The following is an 18922-nucleotide window of genomic DNA, read 5'->3' on the forward strand; positions in this document are numbered from 1 at the left end:
CAACCAAAATCATGGGAGATACGGATTCCGCCACTTTTATGAAAGTTCCACTTATCCCGTGTGAGAAACTAACCAGAACAACCAACTATAATATATGGGATGATGCTGTTAAAATGTGGTTTCATGGCCAAGGACATGAAGATCACTTAACTACAAAATCAGAAAATACTACCGCCGCCAAACGCGATAAGTGGAAACAAACAAATGCTTCTCTATGCACAGTGTTATGGTTTTCCATAACAACTAATCTCCAAGCACAATACCAAGCCTTTGCCACTTGCTATGAGGTTTGGGAAAAGGCTAAGAAAGTGTTCCCCAATGATCTCCACAATCTTTACAATGTTATCACTAAACTCAACTTTTTGAAATTGGAGAATATGGATATGCAAGCCTATCTGAGCAAACTTGATGCTTTAAAGACTAAAGAAACAAAAACAATTTGTATTTCTTTGATATGTCAGTAAGTAATACATAAAAGGTATTTATAGAATACAAGGACAGATTAATAATCCTAATTCTGGCCTGAGAATCAGAGCAATTATTCTCTCTTTAAATGCTAATTCTAAATATGGTAGAAGACAACTAATTACTAATTCTTAATAGCTAATTACTGATTATTATTTACAATGAATATTATGTTGAGCAGTATAACACAGAATCTGTTGATTCTGTACTTATCTCTCTAATAACTTCCAACACTCCCCCTCAAGTTGGCATGAATATGTCATTCATTGCAAGCTTGCTCACCATATCATCAAATTGTCTCTTTGGAAGACTCTTTGTAAGAACATCTGCTACTTGACTTGTGGTAGGTACATAGGACATACAAATTTCACCACTGTCAATTTTTTCTTTAATGAAGTGCTTGTCCACTTCAACATGTTTCGTTCTGTCGTGTAGGACAGGATTATGGGCAATGGAAATAGCTGCCTTATTATCACAGTAGACTTTAATTGGTGTTGGGCTAGAGACCTTTAATTCCTCCATGAGTTTTTTAATCCATAGTACTTCACAAAAACCATGAGCCACTGAGCGGAATTCAGCCTCTGCACTGCTCCTAGCTACAACATTTTGTTTTTTACTTCTCCATGTAACTAAGTTTCCACCTACAAAAGTACAATAGCCTGAAGTAGACCTCCTGTCATTTATATTACCTGCCCAATCAGCATCTGTGTAAGCTTCCACTTGTATATGCCCACTGTTTTGAACATCAATCCCTTCCCTGGAGTTCCTTTTAAATATCTCAATATTCTGAAAATAGCTTCAAAATGAGTAGGTCCTGGTGCATGCATAAACTGACTTATCACACTTACTGCAAAGGCTATATCAGGCCTTGTATGAGACAAATAAATTAGTCCACCGGCCAGTCGTTGGTAGCGTTCCCTATTTACCACTTCATCTTTAGATGCTGCCTTCAGTTTTACATTGGAATCCATTGGTGTTTCAGCTGCTTTACACCCCGTCATCCCTGTTTCTGTGAGTAAATCAAGTATATATTTGCGTTGGTTGAGAAAGATTCCCTCCTTAGACCTTGCAAACTCCATCCCGAGAAAATACTTTAATTTTCCAAGGTCCTTGATATCAAATTCAGCTTCAAGTCTTCTCTTTAGATCACCTATCTCGCTAACATCATCTCCTGTCATGATAATGTCGTCGACATACACAATTAAAATAGCAATCTTACCTTCATCTGAATGTTTAAAGAACAATGTGTGATCTGCTTGACTTTGGGTGAAACCATGTTTCTTAATAACACTTCCAAATCTTTCAAACCAAGCCCTTGGTGATTGTTTTAATCCATATAAGGACTTTTTCAATTTGCAAACTTTGTCCCGTCCAAGATTTTCTTCAAATCCAGGAGGTAAACTTATATATACTTCTTCATGTAATTCTCCATTCAAAAAGGAATTTTTAACATCAAATTGATGAAGTGTCCAATTGAATTTTACTGCAAGGGAGAGAAGAATTCTAATGGAATTAAGCTTAGCAACAGGGGCAAAGGTCTCTTGGTAGTCTATACCATGAGTTTGAGTAAAACCTTTTGCGACTAGCCTTGCTTTGTACCTCTCTACATTTCCATCAGCCTTGCATTTCACTGTAAAGACCCATTTACATCCGACTGCCCTTTTGTTATGAGGTAAAACAGTGATACTCCAAGTATTATTTTTCCTTAGAGCATCCATCTCTTCTTTCACTGCTAATTTCCAATTTGTAAAACTTGCACAGGAGTCTCATATTTTAAAACACGAGATGGCATTCTATTGATAAGGTAACAAGCAGTTAATAAGGAATTTCCCCAAAGATATTTAGGTACATTCATAGAAAACATAATAGCTCTAGTAACTTCGAGGAGATGTCTATTTTTTCTTTCAGCAATACCGTTTTGTTGTGGAGTATCACGACAAGTGGATTGATGAATTATCCCCTTAGCTACTAGGAATGTACTTAGATATTTGTTGAAATATTCAGTGCCAATGTCAGACCTTAGAATTCCAATCTTAGTTTGAAATTGGTTTTCAATCATTTGAAAAAAATCTTTAAACCTTTGTTCCACTTCAGATTTTTTCTCTAAGAGATAAACCCAACACACACGTGTATGGTCATCAATAAATGTCATAAACCATTTTTTTCCAGACATAGTTTTAATTTTTGAAGGACCCCAAACATCACTATGGATTAAATAAAAAGGTTGCGAAGCAGAATAAACTTTTGAAGTAAAAGACACGTGGTGATCTTTAGCTAAATGACAAGCTTCACAATGAAATTGTGAGGAATATATTTCTTTGGAAAATTTTGGAAATAAATACTTTAGATAAGGGAAACTAGGATGTCCTAATCTTTTATGCCATAACATAACTTGATCTGAAACGGGAGGTAAAGTTGCACTGTTTAAACCAAAAACCATTGCATTTCCAAGAGGAGTTTCATCAAAGTAGTACAATCCATTCATCTCTCTAGCAGTTCCAATCATCTTCCCCGAGTTCTGGTCCTGAAAAACACAAGTGGAAGAACGAAAAATGACAGAACAATTAGTGTCCTTAGACAATTTATGAACAGATAGAAGATTGCAAGCAAATTTAGGAACATGTAAAACAGATTGCAAAGTAATTTGCTCTGAAATTTTTATGCTGCCTTTGCCTGCAATACTAGAATAACTACCATCAGCAATCCTTACTTTTTCAGACCCGGAACAAGGGAAATAGGAAATGAATAAATGAGAGCAATTGGTCATATGTTCAGATGCCCCTGAATCTATTATCCAAGGGTTGGAGTGGTTTTGGACAGATAATGCCCAAGAATTCTTACCTGTTTGTGCCACTGTTCCAACAGGAACATTAGGTGATGAATTGAACTTTAGAAGTTTAAAAAGGTGATCCATTTGCTCCTTAGTAAATGGAGACGAGTCAGACTCATTGGTTGTAGACGTAGGGCGGTCACCAAACCTTCCAGCTTTTCTATTATTTGGCCTACCATGTAGTTTGAAACAGTTTTGCCGAGTGTGACGATTTTGACCTTAGTAGTCGCAAACTAAATGGTTCTTGTCACCACCTCTTGGATTAGGGAAAGGTTTGCGATTGACTTGAGGAACAACCAATGCAGATCCTTCGACTGGTGGACGGACAATGACAACCTTTTTTCCAAGCATCACCTGCCTGTGACTCTCTTCGTGACGCACTTCAGCAAATACTTCACCAATTGGAGGGATAGGATTCCTGCCAAGAATTCGGCCACGAACCTCATCAAACTCAATATTTAGACCTGCAAGAAACTTGAAGACACGACGAACATCCACCATCTTCTTGTAGTGCTTGCAGTCCTCGGGTGACTTCCACTCATATACATTGAACAGATCCAAATCTTGCCAAATACGCTTGAGACAATTGAAGTATTTGGTAACAGAATCTTCAGCTTGACGAATTTCTCCAAGCTGGAGAGTTAATTCATAAATTTGGGATTGGTTGTCCAAATCAGAATACATCTGAGAGACACTTTCCCAAAGATCTTTTGCAGTAGCATAACAAACATAGTTTGCACCTATCTCTTCAGTCATGGAATTGACTAACCATGTCATGACCATGGAATTTTCAGCATCCCAACTATCATAGTCTGCACCTTCCTTGTCTGGTTGCTTCTTGTCTCCAGTGATGTAGCCAATTTTTCCTCTCCCCCTGAGATACAAACGGACAGACTGTGACCACCGAAAATAATTAGGACCGTTCAGTCGAATTGTTGTGATATGAACAGGGTGGTTTTCATGGTATGTCCTGACAGATTGAGGTATTTTAGTTTTAGGTAAAGAATGTTTGGGCGAATGCTGGGACTCTGTATCAGACGAGTGATCAGACATTATGTGGGATGGAAAAAATGAAAAAAACGGAAGCAAAAGAAAGAAACCTAAGGAATTCTTCTAGCAACTGATACCATACAGAAACAAAAACAATTTGTATTTCTTTGATATGTCAGTAAGTAATACATAAAAGGTATTTATAGAATACAAGGACAGATTAATAATCCTAATTCTGGCCTGAGAATCAGAGCAATTATTCTCTCTTTAAATGCTAATTCTAAATATGGTAGAAGATAACTAATTACTAATTCTTAATAGCTAATTACTGATTATTATTTACAATGAATATTATGCTGAGCAGTATAACACAGAATCTGTTGATTCTGTACTTATCTCTCTAATAACTTCCACTAAAGACAAATTTCACAACCACAATACCTTTTAACAAAGATCCAACAACTTTGCTGAACAACAAAGTAAATATTTCATGATCGTGACACTTGTTGGACTACCATCAGAGGTTGATTCCGTCCGAAACCAAATTTTATCAGGATCCAATGTTTCTAACTATGAAGCAGTTAGTGAATAAATATTGTGTTTGGCTACACCTCACGCCTTTAGACCGATCTCCACTCCACATCCCACTAAACCATATACTTATGCTTCCCACTATCATGGCCATGGTGGACGAACCAGGGGAAGGGGTGGACAACGTCATGGTATTCGTTGTAATTGTTGCAACCGTTACCGTCACATTGAAGCTGATTATCGTACAAAGTCAAGAGAATAACAACGACAACCATGGCCCATTGTTGTCGCTCAAATGGACAAAACTAAAGACATTATAATTCCTGCTGTTGATTACAATGATTTCCTCCAATTTAAAGCAACCCATCAACCATCATCATTTGTCATTGTTGCTCAATCGTGTAATCCTATAGCCCTTGTATCTACATCTTCTCTTGGTCCTTGGGTCCTTAACTCTGGTGCCTCTGATCATAGGACTAATAATAAATCTCTTTTATCTCACTTGTCTTATTATGATTCGTTTCCTTCTGCCACTGTGGCTGATGTTTCTAAAATCAAAGTTCAAGGCCTTAGTTAGGCACACCCACTTCCAAACCTTTGTTTAGATTATGTTCTTTAATTTGATATATGTTCACAAGCTTACTCGTACCCTAGACCATTCTGTCATTTTTAAAAATAATTCTGTTTATGTTTAGGATCGACATACAAGCCAGGATTGGAGCAAGGAGTGAATCTGGAGAATTGTATCATTTATCTCCACTGGTGGCATGTGGTTCAATTGCTTCTCAAGACATTATGCATCAACACTTGGGTCATCATAGTCTTAATAAAATTCATATTTTAGTTCTTGGTTTTTCTAAGCTTTCATCTTTTAAGTGTCAGTTGTGTACATTAAGCAAACATACTCATAGCACTCACTGTCAACGAGTAAATAAAAGTGCTGCACCACCTTTTGCTTTAGTTCATTTTGATATTTGGGGTCCTAGTCATGTGAAATATACCTTAGGATATTACTATTTTGTAACTTCCATCGATGATTTCTCATGATGTACTTGGTTATTTCTAATGAAAAATCATTCAGATGTTTTTCATATATTCCAAGAGTTTTATGCTGAAATTAAAAACCAGTTTAACACTTCCATTAAAATTTTACACACTGATAATGCTTGTGAATATATGTCATCCAAGTTTCAATCTTTTTTAACATCACATGGAATTATTCACCAATCATCATGTGCTCATACACCAAAATAGAACAATGTTATTGAACGAGAGAATCATCATTTAGTATAAACAGCATGAACTCTTTTACTTCACCACAATGTATCTTCCTTTTTTTTATGATTCTCTCCTCAGAGCCTATCACGTTACCAACCTAATTCCTTCATCGGTCCTTCAAGATCAGATTCCATACTCTATCTTGAATCCACAACATGACATTTACCCCATTTCACTTCCCGTCTTTGGTTGCACATTCTTTATTCATGGTCTTAGTTCAGGTAAAGAAAAACTCTTTGCCAAATCTCTAAAATGTATTTTACTAGGCTACTCATGTATACAAAAAGGACATCATTATTTGTGTCCTCAACTTCAATTATTCATTGTTTCTTCTGATGTTACATTCTTTAAAGGTTCTCCATTTTTCATTGCCTCGGTGTCATCCGACGAGACTTGTAACTTAGATACTCATGATGTCCCTTTTGTCTTCTCCACATCCATTAAACTTCCATTAGAGGTCTATCAGCGACGAACACCCAGTCCATCAAAAGTTAGAGGTGATCATATTAATCCACCAGCACCATCTCCTACTCCAACTGTTCCTCCAGCTACGTCACTTGAACTTGACCTCCCAATAGCATTATGAAAAGGTATTCGATCTCATACTTCAAATTCTATGTATGCATGTGTTTTAAATTATGATTGTCTTTCTACTTCATATGGGTCTTTTGTGTCTTCTTTGGATTTCGTGTCTATTCCTAAGTCTACAGGTGAGGCTATGACTGATCCTAATTGGCGTCAGGCGATGGTGGAAGAAATGAATGCATTGCATTCAAATAAAACTAGGAATATTGTTACTTTACCTTCTGATAAAATTGAAATTCTGGTATTCAAATGTCCTGAGAGATGTCGAGACATTGTTCTCTGAACAACATACAATGACAAGGTAAACGTGATTTAAAACAATGCTGAAAAATAACTGAGCATACAGAATTGTTAACCCAATTCAGTGTACAATAACACCTACTCTGGGGGCCACCAAGCCAAGAAGGAATTCCACTATTATTAGTATCAATTCGAACCTAAACAACCTCTGATTTACAACTTCTCACTTAATCCCTACCCAATGCAACTTCTACCTAAAAACCTCTTAGATATGAGAAACCCCTCTCACTCCCAATCATCGCAGTGATGTCTCACAATATCAATCTCAATTACTGATATTTACGACCTTTTACCTAATTCTTCAATTAATAGCAATACTTAATTAAGAAACCCCTTAACCAATAATAATACTTAATCTTGCTTAAAAGCTTCGATCAAGAATAATAGCTTGATAAACAAGTAGCACACATTTAGATCAATGTATCAACGGTACCTAAGTGACATACAACCATTCAATACTTAACAACTTATGAATGAATGACAGAACTTACAACACAATGATACCAGTTCTACTCTTCTATCAAGAATGATGTTAGAGAGGCTCACAATGAACACACAAACCCTAATCTATAATCTCGTAAGTTCCACTAAAAACTAGGTTTGTTTTCTTCTATTTAAAGCACACACCTGGTATAGATTTGGGCTTTAAAATGCAGCAAGGAAACTGGTAAAAATTTGCAAAAGCGTCTCCATAAAAATAGGTCTTCAATCATTAGTTTCCTAAATAATCTCCATATTTAGAAACTAATCATACATCTTGAAAAACAGATAAAATCTTTTATCTTTAAATTAAGCGCCACATTGGATTGCATAATATTCTTTAAATATTGTGCATATGTAATAATCTAAACAGATTCCAAAAGCCCAACTTTACATCCAGTCAAGATGTCGTATGATCCTGCATAGGACATCTTGTTCAACATGTTATACCAGTTGAAGTTGATAGAACACTTTGTTCAACATATTTTTTTTGCAAGTTAAAATATCCTATTTAACATGTCTCTGCCTAATTTGTTTTACTAAAATCAAAGCCAACCATAAAATAGAGAATTAACAATCTCCCCCTTTAGTAAATTTTGGCAAAAACAAATAAACATATTACTATTCAGATTTTAGCAATAAAAAATAAAATAAACAGAAAAATCTGAGGTCCAACAGTACTCATGCACTCCTCCTATGTAACTCTCAACTTGTAAGGATATGGTGATTACGGATGAACTATGAGTTTGGGTACAATAATATCATTGTCATTACAAAATGAAAAAAACATCTAATCAACCAAATATGTACGGTCTTTCCTTTGCTATCTAATCAAACAAATATGTACGGGTCTTTCAAAAGAATTAGTGGGATATCCGTGAGAACGCACGAGTGGTCCGCGCATATGATTTTAAAATATAATAAAAATGAAATAGATATATGATAATTTTTTTAAACTAAAAGAGTTTATTATTTTAAAAAAGAATAAATTTAAGTCTATAATTTTTTCCATATTTAAATCAATCGCATTTTTTTTTTGTATAAATATTATATATTTATATTTTGACATTATTTTTATTTTGATATTAGATATGTTTTTGTAAAGTTATTCTCGTTTACTAAAATAAGACCTTTTAAAAAATTTTAGATCAACAATATATATTTTTTGCTGATAAAGTGAATTGATAAATCAATATCATGATAAGTAGTTTCATTTTTCCGTTCATATAATTTCGTTATTAAGAAAAATAAAATGTATTAAAATTTTAAATAAAAGTTATGCTCTTGTTCTTCTTTTCAGATCTATCATTGATAGCCAATTCAAAAGTTTGAAGTGGCCCAATAAGCTCCTCCACTTTTATGTTGCAGATGTCTTGGGTTTCTTCAATAGAAACTTCTTAGGCAGGGACCTAAGGATTTTTCTAACAAGTTTTTTCTCTGACATATTCTCTCCCAAGGCACTAGATGAATTAGAAATATCAAGAATATTCATGTGAAAGTCATGAACACACTCATCATCCTTCATCCTGAGATTCTCAAATTTGGTGGTGAGAAGTTGTAGTCTTACATTTTTACTTTTGATGTGCCTTCATGAGTGGTTCTGAGAATTTCCCATGCATCTTTGGCCACAGTACATGTACTTATTTCCCATGTATCTTCTACCTTAGACCAGTCCTCTTATAGCTTCAATTCAGTTGTACCCTTCACCATAAGGTGTTCCCAACCTTTGATAACTGCTTTCTAGGTTTTGCTATCAATAAATTTTAGAAAAATCATCATACATGCCTTCCAGTAATCATAGTTGGTGCCATCCGAAATAGGTGTTTTGTCAAAAAATCCTCTTTCTATAGTTGTTAGGAGTGAATTGATGGTAAATTCATGTGTTAATATAAGTAATTTCTTTTCTAAACTAATGCAAATTGTGATAGATCCATAGGTTTTTAGTAAGAATTGAACTGAATAAGTTTAGTTCATGTTGTAAAGCAAATCGAATCACTTGTGGGTACTATTGATGCAGGTTTGGAGCTGAAAAGGAGCTTTATAAGAACATGAAGAGGAAAGAAAGCTGGAAGTCTCAAAGGCAAAGCAAAAGGAAGAAGTTTTAGCAAGGGCGCACCGCGGGAGTCCAAGAAGAAATTTCTTTACCAATTGAAGACATTCCTTCGATGAAGATGAATCCCTTGAAGGATAGAAAAACACTTAGAAAGGGGGGTTTGAATAAGTGTAGTTTCAAAAACTCGTAAGATAAAAATAATTTGCACAAGTATTTTTATCCTGGTTCGTTGTTAACTAAACTACTCCAGTCCACCCAATACAAGTTGATTTACCTCAACTGAGGATTTAATCCACTAATCACACGAGATTACAATGGTTTTCCACTTATACTACTTCTAAGTCTTCTAGAGTCTTCTGATCACAACTTGATCACTCTAGGAACAACTACTTAGAGACCTTCTAAGACTTCTCTAGAGTATACTGATCACAACCCGATCACTCTAGTAACAACTGCTTAGAGACCTTCTAAGACTTCTCTAGAGTATACTGATCACAACCCGATCACTCTAGTAACAACTGCTTAGAGACCTTCTAAGACTTCTCTAGAGTATACTGATCACAACCCGATCACTCTAGTCCTTTACAAGTTAATGTAAACAAATTCTAAGAGTATTACAATTGCTTCTTAAAAGCGATAATCACAACCCGATCACTCATCCTTGTGTTTCAAGAACTTTACCCATGTCCAGCGGCTATAATCATCAACAATGACTAATCCATATTTCTTCCCTTTGACAGATGCTGTTTTGACAGGGCCAAACAGATCAATGTGCAAAAGTTCTAACGGCCTTGAGGAAGAGACAACATTCTTAGACTTGAATGCAGGTTTGGAGAACTTGCCCTTTTGACATGCTTCACAAAGAGCATCTGATTTGTATTTCAGATTAGGGAGTCCTCTGACAAGATTTAGTTTGTTAATCTGAGAAATCTTTCTCAAACTAGCATGTCCTAATCTTCTGTGCCAGAACCATTGCTCTTCAGAAACAGACATAAGACAAGTCACCTTCTGATTCTTAAGATCTTGAAGATCTGTCTTATAAATGTTGTTCTTTCTCTTGCCTTTAAATAGGATTGAGCCATCCTTCTGACTTACAGCCATGCAAGACTTTTGATTAAAGATTATGTCATGACCATTGTCACTTAATTGACTTATGGACAATAAGTTATGAGCTAATCCATCTACTAGAAGAACATTAGAAATAGAAGGAGAGTTACCAGACTTTATAGTTCCTGAGCCAATAATTTTGCCCTTCTGATCTCCTCCAAACTTCACTTCTCCAGCAGATTTAAGCACTAGGTCTTGGAACATAGACCTTCTTCCTGTCATGTGTCGCGAGCATCCAGAGTCCAGGTACCATGACATGTTGTGCTTTTCCTTCTTTGCAGCCAAGGATATCTGCAATAGGAATAATCTTTTCCTTAGGTACCCACATCTTCTTGGGTCCTTTCTTGTTAGTTTTCCTCAAGTTCTGATTGAACTTGGGTTTAGCATTATATGAAATAGGAGGAACAGAATGATAGTTTATGTTCTGAGTTCCATGATATTTCTTAGGTTTTGTCACATGCTTCTTGGTGTGTGTTATGTGAAAGCTTTGAGCATGTGATGTGTGCCTAATATCATGGGAGTGGCCAAATTTAAATTGGTTATACAGAGGCTTGTATGATATTTTCATATCATCCACAGATTCAAGCTTGTATGGGATTTCACCCTCATAACCAATGCCAGCTCTTTTGTTTCCTGACACGGCATATATCATAGAAGCAAGTTGACTTCTGCCAATACTTCTAGATAAAAACTTTCTGAAACTTAAGTCATATTCTTTCAGAATATTGTTCAGACTTGGAGTAGATTTTTCAGAGACAGAAGGAGATCCAGTATTTTTGGATAAATTTAAAACTTTTTCCTTCAGTTCAGAATTCTCCACTTCAAGCTTCTTAGTTTCAAATTCAAATAGCTTTTTCAGCTTCTTGTATTTGATACTAATCTGAGACTTGAGTTCCAGAAGTTCTGTTAGACTGGAAACTAGCTCTTCTCTAGATAGTTCAGAAAATACCTCTTTAGAATCTGATTCTGATGTAGATTCTGATCCGTCATCCATTGTGGCCATTAGTGCCAGATTTTCCTGCTCATCTTCAGAGTCTGATTCTGATTCTGAATCATCCCATGTTGCCATAAGACCTTTCTTCTTATGAAATTTCTTCTTGGGATTTTCCTTCTGAAGTTTTGGGCACTCACTTTTGAAGTGTCCTGGCTCATTGCATTCATAGCAGACAGCCTTCTTCTTGTCAGATCTTCTGTCACCAGAAGATTCTCCTCGTTCAATTCTCTTTGAACTTCTGAAGCCTCTGAACTTCCTTTGCTTGCTCTTCCAGAGTTGGTTTACCCTTCTGGAGATCATGGACAGTTCATCTTCTTCTTCAGATTCTGATTCTTCAGGATCTTCTTCTCAAGCCTGAAAAGCGTTAGTGCATTTTTTAACATTAGATTTTAATGCAATTGACTTACCTTTCTTCTGAGGCTCGTTTGCATCCAACTCTATTTCATGGCTTCTCAAGGCACTGATAAGCTCTTCCAACGAAACTTCATTCAGATTCTTGGCAATCTTGAATGCAGTCACCATTGGACCCCATCTTCTGGGTAAGCTTCTGATGATCTTCTTTACATGATCAGCCTTGGTGTAGCCTTTATCCAGAACTCTCAATCCAGCAGTTAGAGTTTGAAATCTTGAGAACATCTTCTCAATATCTTCATCATCCTCCATCTTGAAGGCTTCATATTTCTGGATTAGAGCAAGAGCTTTAGTCTCCTTGACTTGAGCATTTCCCTCATGGGTCATTTTCAATGACTCATATATATCATGGGCAGTTTCCCTGTTAGATATCTTCTCATACTCAGCATGAGAGATAGCATTCAGCAAAACAGTCCTACATTTATGATGATTCTTGAAAAGCTTCTTCTGATCATCATCCATTTCTTGCGTTGTAAGCCTTACGCCATTGGCTTTCACTGGATGTTTGTAACCATCCATCAGAAGATCCCATAACTCACCATCTAGACCAAGAAAGTAACTTTCCAATTTATCTTTCCAGTATTCAAAGTTTTCACCATCAAATACTGGTGGTCTAGTATAACCATTGTTACCATTGTATTGCTCAACAGAGCCAGATGTAGATGCAGATGTATTTGTTGGAATTTCACCAGCCATCTTTTACTGAAGCGTTTTTCTCTTCCTGAATCTTTTCTAAACACGGTTAAGTGCTTGCACCTTAGAACCGGCGCTCTGATGCCAATTGAAGGATAGAAAAACACTTAGAAAGGGGGGTTTGAATAAGTGTAGTTTCAAAAACTCGTAAGATAAAAATAATTTGCACAAGTATTTTTATCCTGGTTCGTTGTTAACTAAACTACTCCAGTCCACCCTATACAAGGTGATTTACCACAACTGAGGATTTAATCCACTAATCACACGAGATTACAATGGTTTTCCACTTAGACTACTTCTAAGTCTTCTAGAGTCTTCTGATCACAACTTGATCACTCTAGGAACAACTGCTTAGAGACCTTCTAAGACTTCTCTAGAGTATACTGATCACAACCCGATCACTCTAGTAACAACTGCTTAGAGACCTTCTAAGACTTCTCTAGAGTATACTGATCACAGCCCGATCACTCTAGTCCTTTACAAGTTAATGTAAACAAATTCTAAGAGTATTACAATTGCTTCTTAAAAGCGATAATCAGAAACTGTGATATTTCTCTTACAGATTTAAGCTTAGACTCACTAAAGTATTACAACAATAATGTAGTGAGGTTGAATATGAAGTTTGATAGCTTTTGAAGTGAACAGCAAGATAGTATCAGAGATAGTTCAGAATTCGTTCAAAGTGCGTCCAAAATTCGTAACCTTGCTTCTCATCAGAAATTCATATTTATAGGCGTTTTGAGAAGATGAACGTTGGGAGCATTTAATGCTTTGCGTATTCCGTACAGCATTGCATTTAATGTTTCACTCTTTTGTCAACTACCTCGAGCCTTGCGTTTACTGTGACTACTGACGTTGCAGTTAATAGCTTCTAACGTTCCTTTTGTCAGTCAGCGTAGCTTGCCATCTGGTACTTGATTCTGATTTGTTCTTTGTAAATACTACGTTGAATATCATCAGAGTACAAACAGCTTGGTGCAGAGCATCTTATAATCTTCTGATCTTGATATGCTTCTGAGCGTGATTCCATGACTTCAGTGCTTCTGCTTCTGAACTCAAGTTCTTCTGATGCATCTAATAGACCATGTTCTGATTCTGCTTGACCATCTTCTGATGTCTTGCCAGACCATGTGCTGAAGTTGCATACTGAACCTTCTGAGTCAAAGCTTCTTAGCGCTGATTTGTGCATACTCTTTATATATTTCCTGAAAAGGAAATTGCATAGGATTAGAGTACCACATTATCTTGAGCAAAATTCATATACATTGTTATCATCAAAACTAAGATTATTGATCAGAACAATTCTTGTTCTAACAATCTCCCCCTTTTTGATGATGACAAAAACATATATAAATGATATGAATTTGCAATCAGAATAACAGACGGCAAAAGACAATTACACAGTTATAGCATAAACATAATGTGAATGTGTCTCCCCCTGAGATTAACAATCTCCCCCTGAGATGAATAATCTCCCCCTGAAATTAATACTAGAAGAATTTTATAAATAAAAGACTTCCCTGAGTATTTCAGTAGAGACGTTCACATATGCTTGAACTTCAGAACATTCACTGCTTCTGATTTCTGCTTCCATAGGACAGCTTCAGAACATTGAATTTCTTTAGATCCTCAGAACATTCACAGCTTCTGATTCCTGCTTCCATCGGACAGTTTCAGAACTTGAATTTCTTTGATCCTCAGAACATTCACAGCTTCTGATTCTTGCTTCCAGCGGACAGCTTCAGAGCTTGAATTTCTTCTTGAATTATTCCATGCTAGATTGTATCAGAACATTGTTGAATGTACTTGAGCATCATCAGAGCATCTTCTACATTCTGAAATGTTACAGAAAAAACTCCACAACAAAAGTTGTAGCATGAATAAATCATAACTTATCACATATATATGTCAGAACATACACAATGCATCAGATTATATATGATAAGATATAGGATTATCAGAACATGTTAAGGACAGAAAATAAGTTAATGCATATTCTATCAGAATATCATCACACTTCTTTCTTCCTGCTTCTGATTCTGAAGCTTCATAGCACTCAGCTTGCTTCAGTTTCCATGAGCATTTTCCTTTTACAGAATTTGCGATTCCTCATGATTTTGCTTCTAATGTTGAGCTTTCAATCCTGCAAAACAACTTAGAAACATATGAAGCTTGCAGCTTCTGTTAGTAATGTGGGGGCTTTCTTCCCAGCAACTGCTAATATAAATCAAATCATTTATCACTATTTCTCCCCCTTTTTGTCATAACATCAAAAAGAATGTAAAAGATTCAGATGTAACCACAGGACAAATGGAAAGAGAAACAAATAGTCATTGATAAAATAAGCAGAAGTACAAGAGTTATGCAAAAAAAGCTTTTCATTGATTAAACCAACAGATTTACAAAAGATGTATGCTGAATACACAAGTGCAATAAGCAAAGAAAACTACAAGGACACAAGGACTACAACCCTAGCCTAGTCATAAGCCTGTCCAGACTAGAACCTCCACTGTAGGAGAGATGCATGAATTCAAGGAGGAAGTGAGAGACAGTTCACAGAAAGAGAGCTAATGTCGCAAACGGGGCTTTCTCTTAACATAGAAGTTAAGTCCTTATGGAATCTAACTTCATCCAATATCTCAAGAAAGTCTTCTTCCTTTGGACAAAAGTTGATAGCAGCATCACAGAAGAGATCTGACTTGAGACTTCTTGGAATCTTGAGAGATCTGTCTTGAAATCAAAGTCAGCGATCCCCGATATTTGGGGAAGGAAACGTTCTAGGGAAGGGAAACGTTTGACAAGATATAAAACGAAAAAGAAAGTAAAGGAAATGATGAATGGCATTTAATGTTACATGACAAGAGGAGAGAGAAACTATGACAAATGAAGTGATAGAACAGTTACCTAGGAAAGGCGCCTCCTCAATTGCACGCATGCTTGTCCAAATAGGGTAGACACGTGTTACCATCTGGAAAGCTAGATACAGCTGTATTTACTTTAAAAGATATTCTGAATCAACTTAGACAATGAAACGTTAGTAATAAACGAGTCACTACTTCTAATTGATTTAAGATCAGAACTTCTTATAAAACATTAATCCAATCTCATTTCAGAAGATAGCCATACATAAGATTTTCTCATCTTCTCATTCTGGGCATAAATCCATACTGATATTCTTCAGAATGAACTTAAACCTATCTTCAGCCAGGGGTTTTGTAAAGATATCAGCCCACTGATGGTCTGTATCCACAAAGTTTAAAGATAAAACACCCTTCTGAACATAGTCCCTTATGAAATGATGTTTAATCTCAATGTGTTTAGCTTTTGAATGTAAGATAGGATTCTTAGATAAACATATAGCAGAAGTATTATCACAGAAGATAGGAATGTTATTCTCAAATATTTGATAATCTTCTAACTGACTTTTCATCCAGAGCATTTGTGTGCTACAACCAGCAGCAACAACATATTCTGCTTCTGTTGTTGAAAGAGCAATGGTTGCTTGCTTCTTGCTGTACCAAGAGATTAGATGACTTCCAAGACATTGACAACTTCCAAAAGTACTTTTCCTCTCAATTCTATCTCCAGCATAGTCAGCATCACAGAATCCTACTAAGTTGTATTCTTCAGATATTCTGTAGACTAAACCAACATTAGTAGTACCTTTCAAATACCTTAGAATTCTCTTAACAGCAGTTAAGTGAGATTCTCTAGGATCTGATTGGAATCTAGCACACAAACAAACACTGAACAGAATGTCAGGTCTAGAAGCAGTTAAATATAGAAGAGATCCAATCATACCTCTGTACAACTTCTGATCTACCTTCTTACTTACCTCATCCTTACCTAGTATGCATGTTGGATGCATAGGAGTTTTGGCTTCTTTACAGTCAGAAAGATTAAACTTCTTCAGAAGTTCTTTCACATACTTGGTTTGATGAACATACGTTCCTTCTGATGTTTGATTGATTTGAATCCCAAGGAAATACTTGAGTTCACCCATCATGCTCATCTCAAACTCAGCCTGCATAGACTCAGCAAACTCCTTTCCAAGTGTAGCATTAGATGTTCCAAAGATAATATCATCAACATATATTTGACAAATTAAAATATCCTTTTTAAATGTTTTACAGAAGAGAGTAGTGTCCACTTTTCCTCTAGTGAAACCATTTTCCAGAAGGAAAGAACTCAAACGTTCATACCAAGCTCTAGGAGCTTGTTTCAATCCGTATAATGATTTCTTTAATTTAAAAACATGATTTGGAGACATGGAGTCTTCAAAGCCAGGAGGTTGATGGACATAAACTTCTTCATCTATGTAACCATTTAAGAAGGCACTCTTAACATCCATCTGATAAAGAGTGATGTTGTGTTGAATGGCAAAAGAAATTAATAGACGAATAGATTCTAACCTGGCCACTGGTGCAAAGGTTTCTGTATAGTCAATCCCTTCTTGCTGACTATAACCCTGAGCCACCAGTCTGGCTTTGTTTCTTACCACTTCACCTTTCTCACTCAGCTTGTTTCTGAAAACCCATTTTGTTCCTATAATATTGAATCCTTTAGGTCTTGGAACAAGATCCCAAACATCATTCCTTGTAAACTGATTTAACTCTTCTTGCATGGCAATTATCCAGTCTGTATCTTCTAGAGCTTGATCAACGGAAGTTGGCTCGATCAGAGAAACCAGACCTAATTGACATTCAGCATTGTTCTTGAGGAATGCTCTTGTTCTGATAGGATAATCTTTCTTTCCAATAATGACATCTTCTGAGTGAGCAGATGTGAGTCTAGATGATCTTTTGATAGTTGGTTCTTCAGAAATTCTCAGATTTTCCAAGGATGCAGCAACTTGATCTTCTGATTCTTTGCTGCTTTGGTTTTCAGCTTCTGAAACTTTTCTTCTTGGTTCTTCAACTTCTGAGATATCAATATCAATATCTGCAAAATTTTCAAACTGCTTTGGCTTTTCAAGACCAAGCTTATCATCAAACCTGATATTGATTGATTCTTCTACAACCAATGTTTCAGTATTGTATACTCTGTAGCCTTTAGAGCATTCAGAATATCCAAGAAGGAAACACATTTGTGCCTTAGAATCAAACTTACCAAGATGATCTTTAGTGTTCAGAATAAAACAAACACATCCAAAAGGATGAAAATATGAAATGTTGGGCTTTCTGTTCTTCCACAATTCATAAGGAGTCTTATTTAGAATAGGTCTTATAGAGATTCTATTCGGAATATAACATGCAGTGTTTATTGCTTCTGCCCAGAAGTGCTTAGCCATATTGGTTTCGTTGATCATGGTTCTGGTCATTTCTTGTAGAGTCCTATTCTTTCGTTCTACAACTCCATTTTGTTGTGGAGTTCTAGGACAAGAGAAATCATGGGCAATACCATTTTCTTTGAAGAACTCCTCAAAGAATTTGTTCTCAAATTCACCACCATGATCACTTCTGACCTTTATGATTTTACACTCCTTCTCAGTTTGGGTTTGAGTGCAGAATTCAAAGAACACTGAATGAGACTCATCCTTGTGTTTCAAGAACTTTACCCATGTCCAGCGGCTATAATCATCAACGATGACTAATCCATATTTCTTCCCTTTGACAGATGCTGTTTTGACAGGGCCAAACAGATCAATGTGCAAAAGTTCTAACGGCCTTGAGGAAGAGACAACATTCTTAGACTTGAATGCAGGTTTGGAGAACTTGCCCTTCTGACATGCTTCACAAAGAGCATCTGATTTGTATTTCAGATTAGGGAGTCCTCTGACAAGATTTAGTTTGTTAATCTGAGAAATCTTTCTCAAACTAGCATGTCCTAATCTTCTGTGCCAGACCCATTGCTCTTCAGAAACAGACATAAGACAAGTCACCTTCTGGTTCTTAAGATCCTGAAGATCTGTCTTATAAATGTTGTTCTTTCTCTTGCCTGTAAATAGGATTGAGCCATCCTTCTGACTTACAGCCTTGCAAGACTTTTGATTAAAGATTATGTCATAACCATTGTCACTTAATTGACTTATGGACAATAAGTTATGAGCTAATCCATCTACTAGAAGAACATTAGAAATAGAAGGAGAGTTACCAGACTTTATAGTTCCTGAGCCAATAATTTTGCCCTTCTGATCTCCTCCAAACTTCACTTCTCCAGCAGATTTAAGCACCAGGTCTTGGAACATAGACCTTCTTCCTGTCAT

Source organism: Vicia villosa, linkage group LG1, assembly GCF_029867415.1.
Source record: "Vicia villosa cultivar HV-30 ecotype Madison, WI linkage group LG1, Vvil1.0, whole genome shotgun sequence".
In the NCBI taxonomy this organism is placed as follows: domain Eukaryota; kingdom Viridiplantae; phylum Streptophyta; class Magnoliopsida; order Fabales; family Fabaceae; genus Vicia; species Vicia villosa.